General features: G+C 38.8%; 1 non-coding gene across 1 annotated transcript; it reads right to left on the reverse strand.

The window, feature by feature from the left end:
• Window positions 1-5,053: 5,053 nt before the first annotated feature.
• On the reverse strand, window positions 5,054-5,161 carry LOC127089051 (small nucleolar RNA R71). The gene has a single exon (XR_007790830.1). It is a non-coding gene; the product is annotated as a small nucleolar RNA R71 (small nucleolar RNA).
• Between the last annotated feature and the right edge of the window lie 15,978 nt (window positions 5,162-21,139).

Consider the following 21,139-nt stretch of genomic DNA (forward strand, 5'->3'; position numbering starts at 1 on the left):
TAATGACTCTAAACAGTTGATATGTATGGGTACTGATAGCGAGGCACCAGAGGTGGAGCTTACGGAACTTGTTGAGTTTCCCATTTTGCATTAACTTCGTTCTCCTCTTCCTTCTAGGAAGTGCTAAGGGATTCACTCTCACTAGTCTGGCTACTCAAAGTGCCTTGGATTCTTCCGATTTTGAGGCCACTCTCAATGCTTTCTCCAATTGACACCAAGTGATCAAAGTCTGATGATGCATTTCCTATCATCCTCTTGAGGGTAGGGCTTTGCAAGGTATCCCTAAATAAGTTAATCAATTCTTTCTCTAAGAGTGGTGGTTAAACGTAAGCCTCCAACTCTCTCCATATTTGGGCATACCCTTTGAAGGATTGATTTCTCTCCTGAGATAAGCCTCGTAACTGCATGCGGCCAGGAGTCATCTCTAAATTGTATTTGTACTGCTACTTTCTAACCATGATTGAATACGGCTCCTTTCTAACTTCATGTACCAACTCAATGATGCCCCACTCAAATTGTCCTGAAAATAGTGAATCATTAGCTTACCGTCGCAAGCATAAGAGGTTATGTTTTAGAAAAACATCACCAAATGGTGCTTTGGGGCAACTATCCCCCTTATACTTCTTGAATTCCGACACCTTGAATTTCGAGGGTATAACCAGGTGTGACACTAAGCACATGCTCAAAGCATCCAAATCAAAAGTATAATGTCCTTCTATGACTTTAAGTCTTTTCTCCAGCACATAACATCTTTCAGCAATCTCATCATCTTAAGGTCGTTCAATGTTCACCATCGGGCCCACCCCTTAGGAATTTGGTGTGGAGAATGCAAAGTTATGATACTCAACGACATCATGAGATGAGGAACACCCATATCGAACAATTGGATGCTCTTGCACAATAGGGCTCTCAACTAGGATCCATACAGGATGAGGTTGAGCAGGGTCGTTTACTTAAGGCGGAATGACATTCTCAGTTATTGCAGTCTGCTGAACGTTGTCCTCTCTCTTTGCTAAAGTTATCATGGCTTCCGCAAGTTGGTAAATCTGGTTTTTTGTTGAGTCTACATCTCCTCTTAGCTAAACACGGATTTGCTCAAACGAGTCCATGATCATTTGAGAGCTACTTCAAGTCCAATACAGATGTCGGGAAATCAACTGTTGGTTATGGATAAAAGGTAGGATGAGGTTTTTTTCTTTTGAGAATGATATGCATGCATGTTGATGAAATGCGAATGCATGCGATTTTTTGTATTGATTTGCATGGAAAATGCAATGCATGTATGGTTAGGATTCATGATAACATGAGTAACTCAGAACACCCTACTAGGTAGGCTCTATGACAGATAGTTCTAGGTTTTCTACCCATAAACCACTCACATGATAGATTCTAGGTTGGTAGATAAGGTCCCCAGAGTCATGGACTCTAATCATATCCATATCCTGCAACATGCTAGTTGTTTTATGACGAGAGGGATGAAAAGGTTTATTCTGGGTGGGATATTCATATTAGGCACACAAGGAGTGATCCTTGGAGACTAACACTACGTAACCACCAAAGCAGAAATTGTTCTAAGAGTGGTTTCTATAGTCATGGACCCTTCATGAATCAACGTCATGCGACAAACTAACTGTCTTATAACGAGATCTACGAAAAGGTCTACTCTAGGGGAATTTTTTATGAGTGGTTTCTAAGAGTGGTTTCTAGAATTGGAAGTTTTATAGTGTGGTCCTTGGAGACTAACACTATAAAACTTCCAATTCTAAATTAGGTCTTCTTTCTTCTTTTCCCAAAGCTCGGGTGTAGAGTTTTACTCATGATATCATCCCAGATCCCACAGATAAACAAGATGATAAATATATAATAAAAGAAAAAGTGTAAAGAAAACAAATAAGTAAACAAGTATAGAGCATGAAGGAAACAATTAAGCAAAACCAAAATTTATCGCAAGGTTAACTAAGTTATGTTTGACTCTCTCTTGCTTGGAGCATAAATCCCCAGCAGAGTCACCAGCTGTCGCAACTGGAAAAATACAATCCTTCCCAAAGTCGTGGAAAAATGATTCCAACAGAGTCGCCACCAAAATTTATTTATTCTCAAAGAGGGAAAGGGAAAATATCTATAAAACCCTTAAGACAAGAAGAAAATGGTCGTCGCAACCATATCCGGGATCAATAGTAGAAGTTAGTTACATATTTACATCATCTATTCCATCTTCATCATCTCCATCTTCTTTCTTGTGCACCAACATTCCTGACACTACTCACACTTGTAATTGTTTTTCAACACTCCCCCTCAAATGTGAGTCTATCCATAATGCTCTCCCTCAAGTGGAAACTCTTTCGTCCATATATACTTGTACCGCCGTTGATACTTTTCAACGAGCCACCTCTTACTTAGTAGGAAATTTCGATACAAGTAAGTCAGATCATTCACTCGAACCAAAGGCTCGTGGTATATGACTATTAGAGTCAATTCAGGGGGTCAACGCGATGGAGCATTTTTACTTTGAGGTCTTCCTTTTTTATGAGCAACACACCTTTATGAAAGTCACACTACATACTCACCCAAAAATTTAAGGTGATAGATGTGTTGGTTCTCCCACTTATAAATGCTCAAGTCTCCATATTCCTAACTAATGTGAGACTTCCCCACACTACTTACACTTGTAATTCTTTTTCAACATGTACAACATTTTAACAAACTAATTTATAAAATATATATTAAAGGCAGTGCATTAACGATGTAAATAGTTTTACACTATCATGCAATAAGAATTCATTATTCAACCATGTGATAACACCAAATTACACCGTTATTTCGACTCGTTTTATACATGTTTTATTATCGTTTTACCTCTATTTCCAGTGTTATGTGGATATTTTGTCTGCATTTCAGGTATTTGACCATATAGGAGCCATGTGCGAAGAAACGAAGCAATTCTGATGCAAAAGAAAAAAAATGGGAAATTACACACAAGGCGACTTACGTGTCGTTCGCCATGGAGAATTCCATAAGAAGAATGATGTATCCCACTCACCAATGGCCGATTGACCCACTCTTCCACATGTTGGGAAGGTGGCGTTCGCCACCTTGGCATGGCATTCGCCATCCTTTGTGAAGACTGGGCGGTTAGAGAATGGACTTGTTTGGTCTTCCACTCACTCCATGCACTCCTACATTCTCTCCCATTGAAGAAACTTACCACTTGATATTTTGGACCTTGGAACACTATAAATAGGCGATAAGCTTCATTTTCTGAGGCATCCAAGCTTAGCACAATCTTAAGCACTAGAATTACCAATTAAAGTTATAACTCATCACATCGAGGGGTTATAGCACCAGAGAGCATTGAGTTTGTACGAAGTTTGGAGCACTTTATTTTCCCGCAGTTTAAACTTGCCGCCATTTATATTTCTGTACAAGTCTTCATCAATTTATTTTGTAACAAATTCAAGCCTCCGTTTGGAGCAGGTTTTTATTATATTACACATTTTTATTATATCGCTTTGTTTATTTACTTGCACTTTACTTTCCTCGTCTCACACTACTTCTTTTATTCTCAAGTCTTATTTCTCGCACCGTATTTCTTTACTTTTGTTAATTGCATGTTCTTGTCGTTATTTGGTTTTCAAAACCAATTTCTAAACCACTCTTTTCAATTCAATTACCTTTCTAAAATGTTTACTTCTAAGCTTCAAATCTATGTTTTTATGTTTGTCATAAGCATGTCCAGCTAATTTATTGATGCTGGGATGTGAGGACCTTCATTTGGCAGTACTCTAACTGTTGTTTCTTTAGGATTTCAATTATGAGTTGCTTTGGTTTTAATACAATTTTTCTAAACTCAATTTAATCGGTCACTACGAAAGTAGAACCGTGAAAACATCGGGTAAAATCGAAATTTGTCCGACATTAAAGAATAAAATTGGTTTGTTTTTTTATTAATGAATACCGCGAAAGCACTTTGTTAATTAACAAGGAAGGTCTAATATTTCTAGAAAGAGGTTTTAAAACTATTTGCGAACTCGTTTATAGGTTTAAGATCTGGTTACCTGAACGAAATCATGGAACCCTTTTAAGTTAAACTTTCCAATTAAAATTACTTTTCAACCGAGTAAAGAGTCTGATTTCTTAAAATAGGATTTACTACTTTAACGTAATAAGCGTCGGTCACACATGATAGTGGACAATATAAATTAGAGAGTCAAATCCGGTTCTGAATACGCGAAAGCGACAATTCCTGTTCAATTACATTCTTTTCAAACTAGAAAATATTGCCCTGTGCAACGATCCTATTTAGAAACAATCAAGAGTATTGTTGTTTTATGATTGCTACATCCTAGTATTATTTGTCTGAATTTATTAAAGTTATCCATTTTCATCTCTCCTTCGCTTAATTCATCTGCCTTAGATAAACACCATAGCAACTAGAAACGATAGGTTGACAGTTAGGTCTCTGTGGGATCAATATCTTTTAAAACTACGCGATAAACTGTATACTTGCAGTTAGATAATTCGATAGACTCATAATCTCGCGATCAAGTTTTTGGCGCCGTTGTCGGGGACCAATAGCGTCAAATTTTGTAACCTGTTATTACATCGTCTCGATTAAGTCTACCCTCGCCAGTCAATACGAAGAACTCTTAGTATCAGAACTTTAGAAGATCCAATAGCTGAACCAGAAAAATACGCAAGAGCTCGACTTTTGCTCCAACGAATCAAAAGAGCAATGGCAGAAGACCAAAATCGTAGGCCACTCAAAGAGTTTGCCCTACCCTTTAACGAAGAGCCTCATTAAAGTACTATCAACCCATCTATTACAGCTAACAACTTCAAATTGAAGCATGCACCTAAACGTTTTCATTCAAGTAGCTGACACATTAAAATGCAATAAAGCTGATCTTGAGGCAATACGTTTATGTTTATTCCCTTTCTCCCTCAGAGACAGAGCGCAATCATGGCTAGATTCCCTTCCAGCTAATTCCATCACTACTTGGAATAACCTAGAGAAAGTATTCCTTGCTAGATACTTTCCACCTAGTAAGACCATCGTCTTACGTAACCAAATTACCATATTCACTCAACAGGATGGTGAGTCCCTCTTCGATGCATGGGAAAGGTACAAAGAGATATTAAGAGCTTGTCCACATCATGGATTAGAACAATGGCTAATCATCCATACCTTCTACAATGCACTTCTCTACAACACTACGCTGCCGCCGGTGGTGCGCTAATGAACAAACCATACCCTGAGGCATGTGCACTCATTGAGGACATTACTCAAAACCATTACTAGTGGGGTACATAGCGCATATAAGTGGAGAAGAAAGAGACTAAATGAGGTATACACGAGGTTAGCAGCCTAGACCATATGAATTCCAAAATGGATGCCCTAGCCCAAAAGGTTAAATGCTTAGTCATACACCCTACAACTACTAAACAAACCATACCCTGAGGCATGTGCACTCATTGGGGACATTGCTCAAAACCATTACTAGTCGGGTACATAGTGCATATAAGTGGAGAAGAAAGAGACTAAATGAGTTATATACGAGGTTAGCAGCCTAGACCATATGAATGCCAAAATGGATGCCCTAGCCCAAAAGGTTAAATGCTTAGTCATAAACCCTACAGCTACTGTAGTTGCAGTACAACCCGATTGTGAAATCTATGGAACACCAGGACATGTGACTGCCGAATGCAGTCTACTAGCTGAAACAAACCCAGACCAGGTCAACTATGCCCAAGGAAACCCATATTCGAACACTTATAACCCTGGATGGAGGAAACACCCAAACTTCTCTTACAAGAACAATAACTTTGCTTTTCCCTAAAACTCTACTCCTCAAAGACTAGTAGGTTTCCAAGCCCAAAGAACAACACAACCGATACAAACTACCCCTCAGAAGTCAAACCTTGAGAAAATCATGGAAGATTTATCACGACTCAAACTCAATAGAATAAAGAATTCATGAACCAAAATGTCCATATTAATGAACTAATTTCACAATTAGGAAATAAGGTTGATTCTGTGGTAACCCACAACAAGACGCTGGAAACCCAAATATATCAAGTAGCACAACAACAAGATGCTCGGGCTACACCAGGAGGATTTTTCCCTGGACAACCTCAACCTAACCCTAAAGGCCATGCTAACGTCATTTCGCTGTGAAGCGGAACTCAATATGATGGGCCTAAAATTTCAGAACCACCAAAAGAAAATGTTGTGATTACCCCGGAAGAACAAAAGGAGGAACCCGTAGAACTTGGAAAACAAAGAAATAAGGATATTAAAGATAAGGAGGCAGTGAATGATAACCAAGAAAATCAAACATATGTACCACCGCCACCCTATATACCACCGACTCCATATCCACAAAGACTTAAACAGGCTAAACAAGACATCCAATACAATAAGTTCGTGAAAGTGATCGAAAAACTTCACGTCGAGATACCCTTCACTGAATCCATTACCCAAATACCATCATATGCTAAATTCCTAAAAGACATCTTAATGAACAAGCACAAGCTCGATGATCCCAAACCTTTAGAATGCAATGCGATTGCTGAAAAGAAATTAGCCAAGAAACAGAAAGATCCTGGAAGCTTTTCGATAACATGTGTTCTAGGAAGACATATTATAGACAAAACATTACTGGATTTGGGAGCAAACGTAAGTTTGATGCCTTTAGTAGTTTGTAAAAGACTAGACCTAGGAGACATGCAACCAACTAGGATGTCCCTTCAAATTGTTGATCAATTAGTTAAGTACCCAATGGGTATATTAGAAGATATCCCAATTAGAACCGGACAACTCTATATCCCTACTGACTTTGTCGTAATGGATATTAAGGAGGACGAAGAAATTTCTATCCTTCTAGGCAGACCATTCTTATCAAATGCTGGAGCCATGGTAGATGTAAAAAGAGGAAAAATGACTTTCGAAGTAGGTAACGAGATGGTAATGTTTATCCTATCCAAATTTATGAAAGCACCCGCCATGGATGACACTTGTTATGCAATTGATATCATTGACGAATGCATAAGAGAGTTAGATAAGGAGGAGCATATCGAAACAATAAAACTACCATCGACGCCCATAATGGAAGATGATGGATTTAAGCCAGTTACACCTGACATAGAAGATAGCCTTAACGAATGCTTAACACTTACTCCCTGATCATATGCCAAGCATTAAGAAACCCGTAATAGAGCTTAAGGAACTGCCTGGATAACTTAGAGAGAATTCTTGAAAGACACGTACAAGTTAATCTAGTGTTGAACTAGGAGAAATGTCATTTTGCGGTGACAAAAGGAATAGTCCTAGGACACATAGTATCAAAAAGGGGAATTGAGGTCTATAAAGCTAAGATAGAGATAATAAAGAACCTTCAACCACCAAAAACAATTAGAGAAATCCAAAGTTTTCTTGGGCATGCCGGTTTTTACCGATGCTTCATTAAAGATTTCTCCAAGATAACTAAACCTTTAACCATTCTCCTAATGAAAGTCGTCGAATTCACCTTTGATGAAAAATGTCTAGAGGCATTTAATCTTCTTAAGAAAGCACTAATCTTCGCACCTATTATGCAACCACCCAATTGGAACCAACCTTTTGAGATTATGTGCGATGCTAGTAATTTTGTTGTAGGCGTTATCTTAGGACGATGAAAGGATAAGATATTACATGTGATCTACTATGCTAGCAGAACCTTAGATGCATCCCAACTAAACTATGCAACTATAAAGAAAGAACTCCTAGTTGTGGTATTTGCAATAGACAAATTTCGATCCTATTTAATTAGAGCTAAAATCATTGTATATACATACCATGTTGCCATACGATTCTAGTCTTTTACGAACCAGTACACCAATTCACTATCCCAAACCCATAAAGGACTAACGTACATAACCGTGACAACTGACGATATCTTTTGGGAAATCAAGAAGAGTACCACTCATCTTCTACTGAAAACGCTCCCTCATCACCTCTGGTTGAACCCAATAATCGTGACCCACTTACCGCTGAACTTACTGCCATCCAAACTGATATCTCAAATCTCAGTAACGTTCTCCATCAATTCATGGATTCTATGCAGGAACAGATGAACCATGTTTATCAAGAACTTTACTCCATCAGCAGATTTTTAGGCATTGAGAACACTTAGTTCTTGTGTAGGGGAGGAACTTATTTTCATAATTATTAGATTTCCTCTAGATTTATTTCTTTGCAATTATTTTACTCATTTATATTATGCACCTTTGGATTTTTGCTCATTTTTTCGAATCTTTAATGCATGTTTTGATTATTTCCCCTGCTTTCTTTTCCTTGTTTTCTAGATAGATTTACTGCTTTTTAGTATAATTGCTTAGGTTTTCTTTTCTAGTTTTAACTTGTTCACCGAGTCATTGCATGTGCTATCGAGTCTTTATGCGTAGTTTTTGCTGTTTCTTAATTCTTCCATTTCATGAGCCATAAATTTTTTTTGAAAAAGAAAACAAGTGTTTAATTTGAAATTTTAGGTTATTAGACAAGTTATGGATAGGTTATAGAGACTTTGGAAAGTGATTGGTCTCCAATCTACTTGTTTTCTGAGACTTATTCAGCATAAATTCACGAAGTCGGTAACACCTTATTTTACCTGTTTATGTTATTTTGTTTAGTAAATTAGATGTTTGCATTTCCATTATGTTTTGATTATTATCTTCGGTTTTCGTCAATGTACTCCATTTTATGCCTCCTTTTGGTAGTTTGGTTGGTTTCGGGTACAAGCAAGAATACCCAAAGACTCGCCAAGGGAATCGGGCATTACGGGCTCATCGAAAGAAGAATTTGGAAGTTACAATAGCCCTCACACGACCACCTGTGCTGCCTGACACAGCCCGTGTCAAGGGAAAGAAGAAAGAGGAGGCCCAACAGCTAAAATAGGGAGCTGACACGGGTGCCCGTGTCAGTAGTCTTGACAGGGGCGTGTTGGAGAGTTGGCAACAGTAGCCAACACGGTCGACCGTGTTGGCTTGGACGCCTCATATTCTAATTTTCCCATATTTTTGGCATTGTTGATCCTGGAGGACATTTTGGACATTTACTACATCAAATATTTGATCAGTAACTATTTAGGGGATTTTTGGAGACAGGGAACGGGGACTTTTACACGATAGAGAATTGGTACGATTGAGATTAGAATGATCAAGAGTTGCAAAGAACGGAGGTCCTTCAAGAGCGGATACGATTGAAGATCAACGAAATCCTCTTATTCTTGTAATGTCTAAATTATATGTTGTATCTTCTTTGAATAATATGAGTGGCTAAACCTCCAATGCTAGGGGGTGTCCCTGATTTGATCGTGTAATGACTATGAATTTGTAATTCCTTCAATATTATGTTTGTTTGTCAATTTCATTGTGCAATGTTTTTAACGCTTTCGTTATCAGAAAAATAAGGATTGTTATATGGTTAACAATTTATGGGATTGCAATTGTTAAGGTTTTTTCACAGTGAAACTGTAGTAGATATCACCTAGGACTAGGGATACCCTATAGTTACTGGTTATATCTTGTTATTTCAAAAGGCTTGGTTTCATTATAATCACCTAAAGACTTAGAGATTAGAATGAATGACCAAAGGTTTCCCTCTAAGGTTTTAGGGGGAAACAATTTTAAGATCTGGTAATTGCATTTTTGAACTGTTTGAGGAGATATACATTCAAGGTCATTACATGAGATAATCATACACCATCCTTGGCATAATTTTATAAATCGTGTAAAAGCTTTATTCTGTATTACTTCTCATTCCATTAGAGAGTGACTTATTACAAACCTTCAACTATTTGTTTTGTTTAATTGAATCACAATTTAAACTCGTATTACTGCGTAGTCCTCGAGATCGATATTTGGGAAACGTCCATATTATTACTACATTGACAAAATAGTACACTTGCTATTTTCCCGATCAATTTTTTGGTGTCATTGTCGGGGACTGCCAAATATAAAGTTTAACTTATTTCAATTAAAATTTTGTTGCTTTGCAACTAAAACTTATTCTACGTTCTTTTAATTATTTATTTCGACCATTATCAACTAATTTGTGTCTGATATTTGTATGCGAGGTAAGGCCTCAGCTGATTTTCCTTTTGATGCAGAAATCAAAAGAACTTTGCGGGCAAGACTCAGACAAGCTCGATTGGCAAGACTGGAATCATAAGAAGAACAACCTTCCATTCATTCAGGTTCATACTCAGGTTCGGAGAGAGAGATCGGAATAATGGGAGAGAACCCACCGCCACCAGAAAGACTGTTGGGTGACTACGGAGGCACAAATGCACCAACTAGAAGATTAACAATTGTTAACCAACCAGTGAATATGGATAATTTCCAGTTATATCCTAGTACTATTAATCAACTTGAAAGAAAGCATTTCACTGGAAAGGTAAATAAAAATGCAAATAAGCATTTGCAGAGGTTTCTGACCATGAGCAACACTCTAAAAATTGATGGTCACACCGAGGAAGCTAAGAAGTTGAGAATGTTCCCGTTCACCTTAGCGGAAGAATCCGAAGAATGGTTTTATTATCTCCCAGCCGGTAGCATTACATCTTGGGAAGAGATGGAAAAAGCCTTCCTGAATGAGTATTTTCTAGCATCGGTTTTTCTGAGGAAGAGGTATGAAATTCTGAATTTTAAGCAGAAAGACGGGGAATCCTTGGGAGACACCTATAAGAGATTCAAAAGAATCCTGTAGCCTGCCCAACTCATAATATGGATCCAACAGAACAAATGCAGATGTTTGTGAATGGTCTCAAAATAAATACCAAACAGTTGATTGATACCGCAGCTGGTGGCTCTACCAATTTCTCAACAGCCACCGGTATCAAAAAGATCATTGAAGCAATTGCTGTTAATGAGCAATTGGAGTTGTACGACAGATCTGTAAGTAAACCGGAAGGGGTTATCGATTTGAAGCTGGAAACCAATAGAATTTGTATAGAAGATACTATAGCTACTGAAGTAGAGAAGAAGCTGAAGGCGATGAATATAGGTACCCAATAGGTAGCACAAGTCCAACCTGCTTCTATTGTCTGTTGTGAGATTTGTAATGGACCGCACCAAATGGTGTATTGTTTTGTAACTCCTCAACAAGTTGAGGAAATCAAATTTTTGAAGCAGAATAATCCCTACTCCAACACGTATAATCCGAGTTGGAAGAATCATCCCAATTTCTCATGGAAAGACCAGAAAGGGAACGCTCCTCAAGAAGGTCAATACCAAACTCAATATCAATAACAACAGCAACAACAAGCCCCTAAGAAAGTTGATTGGGAGATTGCCATTGAAAGAATGGCAGCTCATAATGTCGAATTCCAAGAAGAAACCCGAAACAATTAGAAAAACACTACCGCATCCATAAAAAATCTTGAAGTCCAGATGAGTCAAATAGCACAACAATTAGCCTCGAGTTTTCAAGCACAAGGTGATATACCTAGTGTAACTGTGACAAATCCTAGATAGCATAATAATGTGAGTGTTGTGACAACAAGAAGTGGTAAATCTCATGAAGTCCTTGAGGAGATAGATGAAGATTAAGATCAACTGATCGAGGTGGATCTTGAGATCAAAGAAAATGAAGATGTGAGGGAAGAATTGGTTGCATCGAAACAAGTGGTGAAAGAAAAAGTCATTGAACCTAAGTCGGTAATTGAGATTTTCTTTCCCACCAGAAACAGGAAAAATGGGCAACATGAGAAAAACTTTGAGAAGTTCCTAGAGTTGTTCAAGAAGCTAGAAATCAACATTCCGCTTTTGGAAGAACTTGAACAAATTCCTACCTATGCCAAGTTCATGAAGGACATCATTTCTAAGAGGCGTACCATCGACACCAACCCGATTATTCTAACCGAAACTTGTAGTGCTACTTTACAAGGTATGAAGATCCCAATGAAGAAGAAAGATCGAGGAGATGTCACTATTCCTTGCACCATCGGAAATAGGTCATTCAAAAAGGCTCTTATTGATCTAGGAGCCAGTATGAGTCTCATGCCGTTATCCATTTACAAGAAGCCGGGTATAGGGGTTGTGCAAGATACCAGGATGACACTCCAATTCGCCGATCATTCGGTTAAGAAACCTTATGGTATTGTTGAAGATGTTCTAGTGAAAATTGACAAGTTTGTATTCCTGGTGGATTTCGTGATTCTAGAAATACCTGAAGATGAAGAGATTCCTCTCATTATTGGGAGACCCTTTTTAGAGACGGAAAGATGCTTGATCAACATAGAAGAAGGTATTATGACTTTGAAGGTTTATGATGAGGAATTAAAAATTGATGTTCGAAACACCATGAAATACAAAGATGATATTTGCACCAGTCATACTATAGAGGTTCTGGATCAAGTGATTACGTATGATAGTCCTTTGAATGCACCACAATTACCTTTGGAAAGAGTGTTGAGTTTGTCCATTTTTAACGGTGATAAAGAAATGGACAATGGGGAATCCGAAGTGCTGGCCATGATGGATGAAGAACCCCCTTAGAAAGGATCTCGACCACACCGGTGGGAAGATTTACGATTACCTCAAACTAGTGAGGAGAATAAATAGTCCAAGAAGGGGACGAAGTTGAAGCAACTTCCCGAGAATCTCAAATATGTCTTTCTTGATTCTGAAGGTAAATGCTCGACTATAATAAATTCGAGCCTCAAGAATATCCAAGAAGAAAAGCTCATCCAAGTCCTGAAAAAAAAATACAAATATGCTATCGGATGAGCAATTGAGGACTTGAAAGGTATTAGCCCTACAGTGTGTATGCATAAAATTCTCATGGAAGACAACCATAAACCAGTGGTCAAACCTCAAAGAAGACTCAACCTAGCAATGAAAGAAGCAGTTCAGAAAGAAGTGGTTAAATTGTTAGATGCATGTCTTATCTATCCTATATCTGATAGCTCGTGGATGAGTCTGGTGCATGTGGTCCCCAAAAAAGGAGGGACCGCCGTCATAAGAAACAAGAAGAATGAGTTAATCCTTACAAGGACACTTACAGTTTGGCGCGTGTGTATTGACTACAGGAGGTTAAACATCGCGACTAGAAAGGACCACTTCCCGTTGTCATTCATTGATCAAATGTTGGAAAGGCTAGCTGGTCATGACTACTACTGTTTTCTAGATGGATACTCAGGATATAATCAGATTGTTGTTGCTCCAGAAGACCAAGAGAAGACAACATTCACATGCCCTTATGGCGTGTTTGCATACAGAAGAATTCCATTCGAGTTGTGTGATGCTCCAGCCACTTTCCAATGTTGCATGACTTCCATCTTCGCTAACATGCTTGAAAAGCGTATGGAAGTGTTCATGGATGACTTTTCTGTCTTTGGATCCTCGTTTGATAACTGTTTAACTAACCTTTCTCTTATTTTAGACAGGTGCCAAAAAACAAATTTAATTATGAACTGGGAGAAATTTCATTTCATGGTGCGAGAATGAATAGTCTTGGGTCACAAAATTTCCTACAAGGGAATTGAAGTCGACCAAGCAAAAGTGGAAGTGATATCTAAACTCCCACCTCCGGTTAACAAGAAAGGTATCAGGAGTTTCTTAGGACACGCGGGTTTTTTCCGCAGGTTCATAAGAGATTTCTCTAAAATAGCAAAACCGCTGACCACTATATTGGTCAAGGATAAGGCTTTTATGTTTGATGAAGAATGGTCTCTTCCGTTTGAGATCATGTGCGATGCTAGTGATATTGCTGTAGGGGCAGTTCTAAGACAGTGGAGAGAGAAGTTTCCACATGTCATTTACTATGCTAGTCATGTGCTAAACCCTGCACAAATGAACTATGCAACTACTGAGAAGGCGTTATTGGCCGTGGTTTATGCATTTGAAAAATTCCAGAAATACCTGTTAGGATCGAAGGTTGTCGTTTATACTGACCATGCTGCTTTGAAATATTTATTTGCTAAACAGGATTCTAAGTCAAGGCTTCTAAGGTGGATCTTACTCCTCCAAGAATTAGATGTGGAGATTAGGGACAAAAGGGGATGTGAAAACATCATAGTCGATCATTTGTCTCGAATGTGGCCAATTGAAGAAACGGAAGACAAGAGACCAATAAAGGATGAGTTTGCTGATGAACACATCCTAGTTGTCATCAGTATCCCGTGGTTCGCAGACTATGCGAATTATTTGGTAGGCGGTGTAATCCCTAATGATTTTGATTCTAACAAGAAGAAAAAGTTTATTCACGATTGCAGGTTCTACTTGTGGGATGACCCATTCCTATACAAGAGAGGAGTAGATGGGCTAGTCAGAAGGTGCATCTCGGAGGAGGAACAAAGGGAGGTGCTTAGAGCTTGTCATGACTAGGATTATGGAGGACACTTCAGTGGTGACAGAACAACAGCTAAAGTCCTTCATCCGGGTCTATATTGGCCCATACTATTCAAAGATGCCCAAGACATAGTCAAGGAGTGCGACAGATGTCAAATGCCGTAGAAAGCTATTCTGGAAGTCGAATTGTTTGATGTGTGGGGAATAGACTTCATAGGACCATTTCCACCCTCATTTGGAAAGAATTACATCTTGGTAGCATTGGACTATGTGTCAAAGTGGGTGGAAGCGGTGGCATTACCCACTAATGATTCTAGAGTGGTAGTGACTTTTATGAAGAATAACATTTTCTCGAGAGTTGGAGTGCCGAGAGGACTTATCAGTGATAAAGGTACTCATTTCTTAAACAAACTGATGGAAAATCTGCTGAAGAAATATAATGTTAAACACAAGATATCCACCCCATATCACCCTCAAACGAGTGGCCACGTCGAAGTGTCCAACAGGCAGATAAAGCAAATCCTAGAAAAGACTGTCTGCGCATCTCAAAAAGATTGGGCAATGAAGCTGGAAGATGCACTATGGGCGTACAAAATGACATTCAAAACGCCTATAGGTATGTCCCCCTATCAGTTAGTTTAAGGTAAAGCTTGTCTCTTTTCACTCGAGTTGGAGCACAAAGTGTTTTGGGCTTCCAAATTCTTAAATTATGATCTTGCCAAAGCTGGTGAATCCCGAATTCTTCAACTCCATGAGCTAGAAGAGTTTAGGAATCAGGCCTATGAGAATGCCAAACTCTATAAGGAGAAGACAAAAAAATGGCATGATCAGAAGATCCAGAGAAGGAGTTTGTGGAGGGGCAGTTGGTACTCTTGTTCAATTCCAAGTTAAAACTCTTTCCGGGAAAGTTGAAATCCAGATGGTCCGGTCCGTTTTTGGTTCACAGAGTATTTTCCCATGGAGCAATAGAACTTAAAAATCCAAGTAACGGAGATACAGTTAAGGTGAACGGACAAAGATTGAAACATGACTACAAAGGATAGGAGAGTGGGTTGATAGACAATGTTCATCTTAGAGGATAAGAGGGACGACCGTCGAGCCATGCGACGTTAAATGCAACGCTTTGTGGGAGGCAACCCACGCTGTTTAATTCTAACGATTTCAGTTATTTTGGTGTGGTTCATTTCTTTTTGTTTGTAGGTTCGCACAATAATCACACAAGACGGAAGAAGAGGTTTCATCCCAGCCAACAAAATACAGTTTGCTAGAAGAACAAGGAGAAACAGATGAAAAATATGAATTTTTTTGGCAAAAACAGGGTCCTGACACGGGTGCCTGTGTCAGGCAATGCCGCCAGGACCATGAGTTTTCCAGTAGGATGACACGGCCGCCCGTGTCAGCTGACACGACCCGTGTCAACCCTAGTGTACAGGGAATTAAAAAATAGAGTCCTAACATGGTCGCCCGTGTCACGGGACACGACCCGTGTCAGGCAGCGCAGGGCAGAATTTTTGAATTTCAAAATTCACTTTGTGTGGTCCCCACTCAGATTTTTCACCAATTAACACCCTTTTAACTCACCATCAATCCCATTAATCATATTTTTATAACTTCTCTCTCTCATTTTCACTTAACTTCTTCCTCCATCACTTTCCATTTTTCTCTATAACTTCCACTACCAAAGCTCATTCCTTTACCACCATAAGTCGTCCAAATCGCCGTCTCACTTCACGAAAGCTACTTCATTCTCCGTCCTCTGCAAGTGAACGATAATCTTTTCTCCTTATTCCATACTTTATTTCTGCTCATAAATTTTTGCAGGGACCAATTATGTCGCCTAAACGAATTGCTAAGGGAAAGCAAACGGAGGTTGAGCCGTCAAGGCCTCGGAAAAGGACCATCTGTCATCCAAATTCTCACGACATAATTTTCGACAACCCATAGCACGAGAGGCGTTACTCATCTCACGTCAAGCGTAAGGTAACACCAACGAGGTATTTATTCTCTAACACTTTAGCTCAATTGGGTCTATCTGAGGAATTGGATAGAATGTTTCATGTGTTAGGCATGCTTGAATTTGTGCACTGTGAGACGCCTACATTTGAGCGCATTACTTTAGAATTTTTTAGCACTATTGAGTTTAAGCTGAAGAAGGGATGGACAAGTACCACAATGTATTATGGTGGCACTATGCATTCCGGGTTATATAACTTTGACCACGAGTTGACGGTTGAGCAGTTAAGTGAGATCCTCCGCTTACCCCTATATGGCCCCGAAGCTGTCCCAGATAGCTTTGATGCTAAAAAAAATTGGTTGGCCATCACAGGTCAAACTGATTATGTGGCAAAGGGGGCTAAAGCATCTGGCATTCAGAACCCCGATTTCCGGTATGCTCAGAACATACTGGCTTTCACACTCTTCAGTAGGGGTGATAGTACCAGTGTGGCTACCTAGCGGGAGCTATTATTTCTGTTTGCCATGACAAACAGGGTTGTTGTGAGCGTTTCAGCATTTGCAGCTGACTACCTCGATAGAGTGGGAAGAGCTGCTCAGGGGGGAATATCCATTGGGGGAATAATCACACAGATAGCCCACCATTTTGGTTATGACCCTGATGCACTAAATGAGACACCAGTGTCAGGTAAGAATAATTTGGACATGAACGTGCTAGTTCATCAAGGTATGATATCCCAAATCTATTATTATTATGCTTTGATGAGTTCTAGTCAATTTATCATGGCCATTCCTAACCCTGCGAGGATAAGCATTACCGACACTGCTAATTGGTTATATGAGAGTGCCGTCCACGACAATATGGACGAACACAACACTGACCCTTTTGTTGTAGGTGACCAATAAGAGGAAGATGCGCGGGAGCAGGAGCAGGTTGTCCCTCCACAAGAGGACACCACGCATACAAGTGTCGAGTCGTCATCTATGACACCGAACCATCGGTGATCTCCGAGCGGAGCAAGCACGCCAAGGAATAGAGCAAGCTCGTCAAGGGACTGTTATGGATGAGATGCATGCGATGATGCAACAGTTGATCTTTCAATTTCCTCCACTGCAGTGAGGCTGTGTGAGTCCCCCCTCTATCTTGGATTAAACTTTGCAGACAATGTTTGGTTCAAGTGTGGAGGGGTTTTTTTTATTTGTTTTTATTATTTTTAGCATTATTTTCATGTCAATTTTTCTGATTGTGTATTGTTTATTTAATTAGTTGGGTGGTATTTTGTGTGTTATAGATAGAGGATATTTGTGTCGGATGAATGATGAGGCTTAGAGAGATTAGATGAAAGACACACCCCTTTACTTGTTCTCTCGGAAACCCCCGAAAGTTGATGCTACTGAAGTGAATAATCGAACGTAATTTTCTGTCACTGGACTACACATGAATACTCTGTACCCGAAACAAAGACGAAGCTACATCATAATGAGAGGTATCTTAGAAACCTGTATGCTATACCAAACATGGTGAGAATCACAAAAAAAGCCAAACACTTATCAATATGAGAGTTTTTCAGGTATGTCTCTTTCACTGAGTTTGCGTAAGTAGATATTGGAATTTCATAACACACATGTACACACTGAGGCACTTCTTTGTTTTAACCCCGAGCCTTTCCAGCCAACCTATCAATATTGCCCTTCGTTTACCCAATTCGAGCCATATTCCATTTTTGTTTTTTATGAACCGTTGTAAATAACCGTAAGCCTAAACATTATCTTACCTTGCTCGAATAAGTGTTGTTGATTGTTGATCTATGGAAAATTCTAAGTTTGGGGTTGGGACACCGGTGAGAACTTGATAAGTGCGGTTGGAAAAATATATATAAGTGTGAAACTTCAAAAAAAAGGAATGAAAAAAATTGAGAAGTAAAATAAAGCACTTATCTAGAAAAATTGAGGTTGGCAAAAAACGTGATCAAAGGAGCGCGTGAAAAAAAAAGAAGAGAAAAATAAAAGTCAATGAATCCTAACAAGAATGGTGTCCAAAAGAAAAAACCTCTTAGTTGAACGATTAAACACAGTGATGAGGATAGCAACACAGACTCTGAGCCTAAACCATTATTTTCCCCCTTTTTGTTTATGTTTGCACACCTTGCACTTAAGCCTCATTACAACCTAAAAAGTCCTCGAATAATGTGTGTGGTATGTTTTTGAAATGAAGATATTTGTTATTCAAACTTATGAGTGGACTCTGCATGCTCTGACTTTTGAGTGAAAACACTTTGACCCTGAGAGATTTGTTGAGAGTGTGAAAAGCTACATGTGAAAAGGTGCTTCGATGTGAAAGTGTAGTGGAACATCGGAAGTCGGGGAAGAGTAAAACACTGAACGAAAAGTGAAAAGGGAGTCGCGAAAGATCACACTAGTATTGCGGGAAGTGAATTGGAAGAATTTGGGGGTGACCGTCCTGCTATCCCGAGCATCACTTGAGGACAAGTAATGAGATAAGTTTAGGGTTGTGACCGGTCTCTAATTCTACTTGTTTTCTGACACTCATTTGGCATAAATTCACGAAGTCGATAATACCTTATTTTACCTGTTTATGTTATTTTGTTTAGTAAATTAGATGTTTGCATTTCCATTCTGTTTTGATTATTATCTTCAGTTTTCGTCAATATATTCCATTTTATGCCTCCTTTTGGTAGTTTGGTTGGTTTCAGGTGCAAGCAAGAATACCCAAAGACTCGTCAAGGGAATCGGGCATTCCGGGCTCATCGGAAGAAGAATTTTGAAGTTACAGTAGCTCTGACACGACCCGTGTCGGGGGAAGGAAGAAAGAGGAGGCCCAATAGCTAAAACAGGGAACTGACACGGGTGCATGTGCCAGCTGACACGACCCTTGTCAACAGTCCTGGCAGGGGCGTGTTGGAGAGTTGGCAACAGTAAGCCAACACGGTCGGTCGTGTTGCCTGACATGACCAGTGTTGGCTTGGACGCCTCATCTTCTAATTTTCCAGTTTTTTGGCATTGTTGATCCCGAAGGGCATTTTGGACATTTGTTACATCAAATATTTGATCAGTAACTATTTAGGGGATTTTTGGAGACATGGAACGAGGACTTTTACACGATAGAGAATTGGTAAAATTGAGTTTGGAACGATCAAGAGTTGCGGAGAACGGAGGTCCTTCAAAAGCGGATGCGATTGAAGATCAAGGGAATCCTCTTATTCTTGTAATGTCTAAATTATATGTTGTGTCTTATTTGAATAATATGAATGGCTAAACCCCCAATTCCAGGGGGTGTCCCTGATTTGATCGTGTAATGACTATGAATTTGTAATTCCTTCAATATTATGTTTGTTTGTCAATTTCATTGTGCAATGTTTTTAACGTTTTCGTTATCAGAAAAATAAGGATTGTTATATGATTAACAATTTGCGGGATTGCAATTTTTAAGGTTTTTACACAGTTAAACTATAGTAGATATCACCTAGGACTATGGATACCCTATAATTACTGGTTATATCTTGTTATTTCAAAAAGCTTGGTTTCATTATAATCACCTAAGGACTTAGAGATTAGAATGAATGACCAAAGGTTTACCTCTAAGGTTTTAGGGGGAACAATTTTAAGATCTGGTAATTGCATTTTTGAACTGTTTGAGGAGATATACATTCAAGGTCATTACAGGAGATAATTATGCACCATCCTTAGCATAATTTTATAAATTGTGTAAAAGCTTTATTCTGTATTACTTCTAATTCCAGTAGAGAGTGACTTATTACAAACCTTCAACTATTTGTTTTGTTTAATTGAATCACAATTTAAACTCGTATTACTGCGCAGTCCTCGAGATCGATATTTGGGAAACGTCCCTATTATTACTACATTGTCAAAATATCACACTTGCTATTTTCCCGATCAGAAAGCCCCAAAAAAATCAGTATCGTCTTAACACCGTAAGTCTCCTAATTATAGAGACCGATTTGGATACTTATTATGCCATGACCTTGAAATCTTGCCCCTAAATAAGTCTTTAAGTAGTTTATCCTAGTAGTCAGCACCATCTGAATTACCATCGAGTAAGTGGACCAATGCAAATAGGTGAATGATCCCACTGTAAAGAGAAATAAAAGAAATTTAAAATTATGGAAAAGTAAGAAATAGGAAAAGGAATCCTCCTTCTAAGTTAGGTGACCCTCACCTGGTTATTTAGCCTAACGGTTGTGAAACCTCTAAGAATATTGCATATTCATTAGAATTTTTGACATAATATGGATCATGGTCACCAACAGGTTCATTTTCCGTGTGTGAACAAATAATGGGCTTAATGTGATTGCGCCTGAATGAAAAAGGACGAAAAATGGGATGAGTAAGTTAGGATTGGGCATAATGACATGATGTGAATTGGTTTATATAGGGAGATTTATGACCGCAAACGCGAGATGTGTTTTTACGATACCTGTAATTTGCGAGTTAGTACCTATCAATATAACATTGAGTGAATTAGAGTCTTTAGCCTAGAAGTTTCAAGAAAACCACTGTTTTTCTTCATATGCTCATAAATGTTTGCTTGAGGACAAGCAAAGGTTCAAGTATGGGGAGTTTGATAACACCTAATTACACCGTAATTTTGACTCATTTTATACATGTTTTATCATCATATTACCTCTATTTCTAGTGTTATGTGGGTATTTTGTCTGCATTTCAGGTATTTGACCATATAGGAGCCATGTGCGAAGAAACAAAGCAATTCGAATACGAAACGAAACAATTCGAAAGCAAAACAAAGAAAAAAAGGGAAATTACACACAAGGCGACCTACATGGCATTTTCCATGGAGAATGCCATAAGAAGAATGGCG

Source organism: Lathyrus oleraceus, chromosome 5 (assembly GCF_024323335.1).
Source record: "Lathyrus oleraceus cultivar Zhongwan6 chromosome 5, CAAS_Psat_ZW6_1.0, whole genome shotgun sequence".
Classification (NCBI taxonomy): domain Eukaryota; kingdom Viridiplantae; phylum Streptophyta; class Magnoliopsida; order Fabales; family Fabaceae; genus Lathyrus; species Lathyrus oleraceus.